The following is a 6267-nucleotide window of genomic DNA, read 5'->3' as shown; positions in this document are numbered from 1 at the left end:
TTTTTAGTAGAGATGGGGTTTCACCATGTTGGCTAGGCTGGTCTTGAACTCCTGACCTCAGGTGATCCACCCACCTCGGCCTCCCAAAGTGCTGGAATTACAGGTGTGAGCCTCCACACCCGGCCCATAAATTTTAATTCTATAAAAATTACACATATGCTATCTAAGTTATGACAGATCTTACATGCATTAGAATTGATATATTAGCACATGTACATATATATTTTAATCTACTTTCGTACACTCTGACAATCACAGAAACTAAATCTGAATGATGACAAATACCACGTTTGGTCATTAGTATTAATGTGCTATTCAGATCTGTACGTGTGTATAAGTACCTTCATTCATAACCCATCTATACAGGTACATATAAGCAGGGCCCACTTTTCACTGCAATGCATTTCTGGATATTGTGTTGTAAATGGTATCATGATAAAGTGGATTCTGTTTTTCCAAGGCTGTAACTGAGGGTTTGCTCCTGACAAAGAACTTGTGTTCAAATAAATAATTGCTACAACTAACCATATGTCATTAAAAAAGAAATGCTTCAAAATAAACTTCTTCAAAAATTAAAACAATGAACTTCATTTAGTCATGTAATAGTTACAAAGGACCTTTATGTTTTAGACATACATTTTCTCTGTCCTGTAACTTGTACATAAATGTTCTGTGAAATTTATCTTACAAGGGTCCTCGAGGTACGTGTAGCACAGGACACAGAACCCAAGTCTATCATACATTATACTAAAATAAGTAATGTAGATGTAATAAGCATTAAATATTTAACAATTGTGTTTACCTTCTTAGAATTCTGAAAGGATTTTATAGGGTCATCTTGACACAAGGCTCTAAAATGCTCCCCAGGGAAGTTTGCAATAAAGCCTCCTGTTCTTTTTTATAAACTTCCTTGAGCACCAAGCATGGCACCCAAACCTTTCAGTAAACAAAGGTTTCTTTAGGAGCTAGGCCAAAGCTTTGAACACTGAAGGAGATGCTTTCACTGCAAAAAAAAATTGGGCCACTGCCAGACCCCTGCTCAGCCTCACATCTCTCAGAATCTATAGCCTGTGAAGTCCTCCAGTAGGTTCACATTTTCCACAAACTGCCTCTCAGCCCTTATACCTTATAGGCAGCTGCAGTCTGGCTTTATATATCCAACTAGGGCAAGTTGCACCTAAGAACCACACCACTGCCCCTACCACCAATCACTCTGCAGAGCACAGGTGAGAAAATGCACTGTTCAGGCCACTGCCTGGATCCTTCTACACCTAGCAATGTAAGGAACACCAATAAAACAGCAACTCCTGCCTCCAGGTCCAAATACATCTAAATTTGGGGAGACCTGAGAGCCCCCTGTTTATCAGAAAATAGCAGGACTAACCATCTAACCAAATTTGTGATGAGCTGAACCCACCATACCTCATTCACATCCCTGTTTTCCTCTGTCATAATTCAACATGTAAGCATCCAGTTTGACATACCTGCTTTGTGACCTTAGGCAAATCACTTGAGTTCTGTGTCTGTCTGCTCATCTGTAAAATTAAGGTCTACTCTTCATGAGGTTTTATGAAGATTAAATGAAATAATCTATGCAAAGCCCTGTTAGATTATTATTGTTATTATTAAGTTATGTTTAATTATTATTGTTGTTCTTGTCCTCTAACTGCATTCCCATATTGCTCTGTGCTGCTTCTCCCTGAACTGGACCGCCCACTTTTTTTTTTTTTTTTTTTTTTTTTTTTTTTTTTTTCTCTGTTGCTCAGGCTGGAGTGCAGTGGTGGGATCTCGGCTCACCGCAACCTCTGCCTCCCAAGCAATACTTCTGCCTCAGCCTCCCGAGTAGCTGGACTTACAGGCATGTGCCACCATGCCCGGCTAATTTTGCACTTTAGTAGAGACAGGGTTTCTCCGTGTTAGTCAGGCTGGTCTCAAACTCCCAACCTCAGGTGATCTGCCTGCCTCGGCCTCCCAAAGTGCTGGGATTACAGGTGTGAGCCACCGTGCCCGGCCCTGACCTCCCACTTCTACCTTCACTCCTTACATGCTTCGGCTGTGCCTCCTGGAACACTATTCCATGATTAACAAACTCTTCTGCCATCCACAAACTCATCCCTGAATATCCACGTTTCTAGGTTTCCCATGAGGACGGAGCTTCCTTTACAGCCCTTTCCAGTGAAAGTGATCTATACCAACACACCACATGTACTGCATAGGGAGGAGGTAAGGTACATATCCTCTTCCAGCCACACTGCACCTTTCAAACCATTCCTCCTCCACCCTCAGGCAAAACCCCCTGATCCTTCTTCCTCTGAGTTTCATGATATTTGACTCCACCTCTTTGCTGTCCTGTACTCATTCATCAAAGATGCTGGCATCTGGTTCACAGCCTTTCTTCTCACTCCAACCCCCAGGGGTGTTAAGCACTGCAAGAGAAAGTCACATAGATGAACAGGTTGGTACCACTCTGAATTCATGGTCACCAACATCAAGTGGACCTTCAATATTTCTGGGGATTCCTGTCATGTTTTCAACTCACTCTCTCATTTTCCCAACTGATTCTTCTCAATCTTCTTCATTTTCCTCAAAACTCCAACTCCTCAGCTGCCCCAAAGAACTCACCTCTTAAAGATAAGATAGAAGTCTCCAGATGGAAACCAACTTCCTACTACCAAACTAGAAATGTATTCACAGCCATCCTTTTCTGCTGTTAAAATGAAAGATATCCCTCTTCCAATCTAGGCGTAATTCCTTCATGTGCATTGTAGAGCCCATTCATGTACAGGTCTCCTCACTAGCCATACTCAACCTATTATTACCTCTTTTCTATTTTCAACCTCTCACTCTCTACTGGCCCCTTTCTCTTGGCTTTTTCAAAGGAAGTACATGAATATTCCAACATTATATAACATCCAAACAACACAGAAGCATAATGACAACCATAATAGCTAATGTTTATTGAGGGCTTACCATGTACCAGGAACTGTTGCAAGTGCGTTGAGGTATTAACACATTTAATTCTCAGAATTACTTATAAAGTATATACTATTAGTATTTTCTCTTTTTTTTTTTTTTGAATTAAGAAACTGAGGAAAAGGAAGTAACTTGCCCAAGATTAACCAGATATGAAATACCAGAATCTGGATTTGAGCTCAAGTAGTCACAACACTGTGCTCTCTAAATGACCACATTTAAAGTGCCTCTGCTGTGTCCTGCCCCGTCCTGCCCCACTCCACCTCATTCTCCCTCCCCTCCTTAACTCTTCCCTTCCTTCCCCATAGGTAATGACTGACAATAATTTTGTGTGTATATTGTGTGTACATTCGTGTGTGTATCTTTCCAGAAATTTTTGGCACATTTATATACACAGTACATACATGCTTTTTATCTCTACCCGTTCAGAGAAACTTCTCTATTAACAAACTATAGAAGTGACTCCTGAAAGTATAGTCTTACACATATGCTTTTAAATTGATACATAATATTTGTATAAATTTATAGGGTATATGTGGTATTTCGTTGCATGCATAGAATGTGTATTAATGAAGTCAGGGTATTTAGAGTATCCATCACCTCGAGTCTTTATCATTTCTATGTGTTGGGAACATTTAAAGTCCTCTCTTCTTGCTATTTGAAATGTACAATGCGTTGTTGCAAACTATGGTCACCCTACACTGCTATCAAACATTATAACTTATTCTATGTAATTGTATGATTGTACCCATTAACCAATCTTTCTTCATCAACCCCCCACCCACATACACTTCCCACCCCCTCTGGTTTCTATCATTCTACTCTCTACCCCCATGAGATCAGCTTTTTTATTTCCCACAGATTAGTAAGAACATGTGATATTTGTCGTTTTGTCCCTGGCTTATTTCACTTAACATAATGACCACACATGTTGCTGCAAATGACAGGATTTCATTTTTATGGCTGAATAGTATTCCACTGTGTATAAATATCACAGTTTCTTTATTCATTTGCCTGTTAATGAACATTTAGGTTGATTCGGCATCCTGGCTATTATGAATACTGCTACAATAAACACAGGGGTGCAAGTATCTTTTGGTTATAGTGATTTCTTTACTTTTGGATAAATACTCAATCGTGAGATTGCTGGATCATATGGTGGTTCTATGTTTAGTTTTTTGAGAAATCTCCATGCTGCATCCCATAGTGGCTGTACTAATTTACATTCCCACCAACAGTGCATATGAATTCCCTTTACTCCGCATCCTCACCAACATCCGTTATTTGCTTTTTAATAACAGCCATCCTAACTGGGGTCAGACGATATCTAATTGTGGTTTTGATTTGCATTTCCCTGATAATTAGCGACGTTGAGCATTTTTTATGTATCTTTTGGCCATTTGTGTGTCTTCTTTGGAGAGATGTCTATTCATGCCCTTTGACCGCTTTTTAATAGAATTACTTTGTTGTTGTTGTTGTTGTTATTTTTACTATGGTGTTGAGTTCCTTATATATTTTGAATATTAACCCCTTATCAGATATATAGTTTGCAAACGTTTTTCTCATTCCATAGGTTGCCTTTTTATTTTGTGTTTCCTTTGCTGTGCAAAAGCTTTTTGTTTAATTAAGTCACATTTGTCTTTTTTGTTTGTTTGTTTTGCTGCCTGTGCTTTTGAGGTCTTAGCCATAAAATATTTGCCTAGATAAATGTCCAGAACTGTTCCCCCCATTTTCCTCTAGTAGTTTCATAGTTTCGGATTTTATGTTTAAGTCTTTAATCCATCTTAAACTGACTTTTGTATATGGTGAGACATAAGGGTCCGGTTTCATTCTTCTGAATATAAATATCCAATTTTCGCAGGACCATTTATTTGTGTGTGTGTGTGTTCCAATATATCCATGTAACAACACCAGCACCATTTATTGAAGACAGTGTCTTTTCTCCAATGTATGTTCTTGGTGCCTTTGTCTATAATCAGTTGGCTGTAAATACATTGATTTATTTCTGGATTATCTATTATGTTCAATTGGTCTATGAGTCTGTTATTATAACAATACCATGCTGTTTTGGTTACTATAGCCTTGTAATATAACTTGAAGTCATGTAGTATGATGCCTCCAGCTTTGTTCAGAAGGCTGCTCCTTCAGAGACTCTTTCACTGATTCCTTCTTTTCTCCCAGAATGCTATCCTTGGTAATCTCTTCTCTGTCCCCACTCCCTCTCTTGATAATCTCATCTTGTCTCCTGGCTTTAAACACCATTTATATTTCCATCCTAGACTTCTCCCTTAAACTCTAGACTTGTATGTCTAAGTGCATATTTGACTTCTCTGCTTGAATATCTAAAAGACATCTCATAGCACATGTCTAAAACTACCACCTGTTTCCTAAAAACTGCTGAAATAAAATTAAAAATAAATAAAACATTACTTCTAGTCTCTCCCCATTCTGCCTCCCCACACACATCCGAAAACTTATATTACTGACAGCCTTCAGTTGATGACAATTGCATCCTTTCCTGTGCTTAGATCCAAACTCTTTGGTATTTCTTTGACTCGTCTCTTTCTCTCACATTCTATCTTCAAATAATCAAAAAAATCCTATTTAACTCTTCAAAATATATCAATAATTCACCCACTTCTCACAGCTCTCACAGCTACCATCCTGGTTCAAGTCATCATTATCTGTTGCCTGGGTTATTTCAATAGCCTCCTAACTGGTGTTATACCTCTGCCCCCTACCACAATCTACTCTCAACACGAGTCAGATTTTCCTATTAAAAATGAAAGTTAAATTAAAGTCTCTCCTCTGCTCAAACCTCTCCAATGGTTCCCCATCTCATTTAGAAGAAAATCAATGTCTGTACAATAGTTTACAAGGTCTTTAATTGTCTGGATTTCTGTTATCTCTTTAACATCATTTCCTACTACTCTCCCCTACTTTCTCTGACTCTTCTCTAGTCACACTAACCTATTTGCTATTTCCCTTCCCTTCCCTCCCCTCCCCTCCCCTCGCCTCGCCTCTCCTTCCCTTCCCTTTCCTTTCCTTTCCTTTTCCTTCCTTCCTTCCTTCCTTCCTTCCTTCCTTCCTTCCTTCCTTCCTTCCTGTCTGTCTTTCTTTCTTTCCTGTTTGTTTTTTTTTGTTTGTTTTGTTTTGTTTTGTTTTGTTTTGTTTGTTTGTTTGTTTTTTTGATGGAGTTTCATTCTTGTCGCCCAGGCTGGAGTGCAATGGCACGATCTTGGCTCACTGCAGCCTCTGCCTCCTGGGTTCAAGCAATTCTCCTGTCTCAGTCTC

The sequence above is a fragment of the Mandrillus leucophaeus genome, unplaced genomic scaffold (assembly GCF_000951045.1).
Source record: "Mandrillus leucophaeus isolate KB7577 unplaced genomic scaffold, Mleu.le_1.0 Scaffold174, whole genome shotgun sequence".
In the NCBI taxonomy this organism is placed as follows: Eukaryota; Metazoa; Chordata; class Mammalia; order Primates; family Cercopithecidae; genus Mandrillus; species Mandrillus leucophaeus.
Note: the sequence above shows the minus strand (reverse complement) of the source record.